The 2031-nt window shown below is 42.8% G+C and overlaps 1 long non-coding RNA gene across 1 annotated transcript; it reads right to left on the bottom strand.

Annotated features, from left to right (window-relative positions):
* Positions 1 to 242: 242 nt before the first annotated feature.
* Positions 243 to 921, bottom strand: LOC120753291 (uncharacterized). The gene is made up of 3 exons (XR_005701051.2): positions 707 to 921; positions 454 to 596; positions 243 to 357 (listed from the first exon to the last, which is right to left on the bottom strand). It is a non-coding gene; the product is annotated as an uncharacterized LOC120753291 (long non-coding RNA).
* Between the last annotated feature and the right edge of the window lie 1110 nt (positions 922 to 2031).

The raw sequence follows: 2031 nt of genomic DNA, 5'->3' as shown, positions 1-2031 counted from the left end.
TTCTTCTCCAGTTGGACAGGTCAGTTTGTAATGTAATTTAGGAGAATTATGCCTTCCATCAAAAACGGGAAAAACAGCTCAGCTACAGTCTCTGCAGCAAAGAACTTGCAAAGAGACTGAGCTCCACTTTTTAGGGAATACGTTTTGGAGATGATTGTGAATGCACTCTCTCTCTCCATCGTTCTCTTTCCTTTTCCCCTCTCCAGTCCCTTGCTAACCCAGCCCCTCCAAGAAGACCACTTGGTTCACATCCATCTTCTCATCCTGCTGGTGGCTGTAGCACAAGGTGGCACTGGAGTATTTTTGCATCTTTTAGGTGACTTCTGGTTTCCTTCCTATAAACCACAGGATTTTTCCCTTAAGGAATACAAACAAATTAGTGTACCATATAAATAATTACCTTTATGTAAATGCATGTGATAAGATAAATGGAATCTGAAATGATTAACTAACCTTCCATTTAACAACATTTCTGACATTTGATGAGAGGAATGAAGTCCAACCAGCTTTCGTCTGCCTCTAACTTCGGAGTACCAAGGATATGTAGTGGGCATTAAAGTGACTCAGCCATGCCTTGTTCTTCTTCGTCTCATAGGCTGAAAATATGAAACATGGGGGGAAGAAATTAAGGAAGCGTGCAAGCCAGCCAATTTTTCATGTTCAGCCAGAGTCAGCTGCCACTAGGGCAAAAGCAGCTTCTTCTCACCGTTTGCCTTCATCGGTTTCTTTTGATCTGTGCTGCAGGTTAGGCTCAGGTTGACTTGAATCCTTGAATCCCAGCACCATCCAACCAGCAGAGCACTGCATGGTGGTCCCGAGCTCATGGAGGCTCGCTGTCAGCAGCTCCATGCAAGCGTGGCTGTTTTGGTTCAAGGTCTGGAGCTAGATCGTTCAGCGTTCGTCTGGGGATTTCTGCACCACACCTTCCTGCCCAGTGTAGACACGTCCCAGGTCTATCATCATTTTCATCTGCCAAGCATTCAGACAAAATAATTAACTTAGCTCTGCTGGCACACATTCTTCACTCTAAATTATTTGTATCAAAGAGTGTTATTTCAACAAAATTTTTGTATTTAAATCACAAAAAATAAGCATGAGGAGAGTCAAACAGTAAAAACACTGATTAAAAAATATAGAAAAACTCGACTGTGTTTTCTGACACAGACAGATAATTAAGCAGATTTTTAAGGGTTTTCTCTGTACCAGGTAGAGATTTAGTGGTACTTTGTGCTAATCACCTTTAGGCTGCAGAGACTGCACCACAGCATAACACAAAATAAATGACCAGAAGGCTTAATGTTTTGTGTGATTTTTATTTAAAATGATTTCATATTGTGAGCTTATGCCAAAAGGTTCATTTGTTTCTGAATTTCTGGCTCTGAGGACTGTTATCCAGGCTGTGAATTTACTACTGTGTTTGTCCACACAGTTATTGGAGTGCATATAAATAATTTTCAGGTGCCATTCAAGCTCGTCTCACTTTTGGTCGAAAACACCACTTTTGACAGCTACCAATCAGAGCATTTTAACTACCTGTAATGCTGTATCTGCTGTGATTCACGGAAAAAGTCCCTTATCAGGCCAGGAATATCTTCTGCAGAAGAGCATACCTGCTGCAGGAGTGTCATACAACACCTCCTGCAATAGGTGGAGGAGTCTCCCCAGTCACCTCCCTACACTGTGAATTAAGGCCTGAAGTGCTCATGCAAGTTATTTTATATACTAGAGGGTTTTTTGAGGGATCATTGGTTTTATGTCACCCAACCAGAGTTTCAGCCACTTTTCGACTTCTGGACATTATGTTCCCACACCAAGACTCATTGTGATGCCTTTTGCCATGCACCTCTTCTGCTGCAGAGCTTCTGAAGGGCAGGCTGAGACACCTTCTAGTAAGACACAGGGCCACAGCCATCCTCAATGAATTCAGGTGTTGTTTGAGGCTGTTCCAGCTGCAAAGTCAGCAACACACATCCAAAGTGTTTCCTGGGTGTCTGAGGACCCCAAGAGTCTGGAGAGCTGAGTGTGTCAGTC

The sequence above is a fragment of the Hirundo rustica genome, chromosome 5 (genome assembly GCF_015227805.2).
Source record: "Hirundo rustica isolate bHirRus1 chromosome 5, bHirRus1.pri.v3, whole genome shotgun sequence".
NCBI classification, from domain to species: domain Eukaryota; kingdom Metazoa; phylum Chordata; class Aves; order Passeriformes; family Hirundinidae; genus Hirundo; species Hirundo rustica.
The sequence above is the reverse complement of the archived record's forward strand: the minus strand, read 5'-3'. Positions and strand labels throughout refer to the sequence as shown.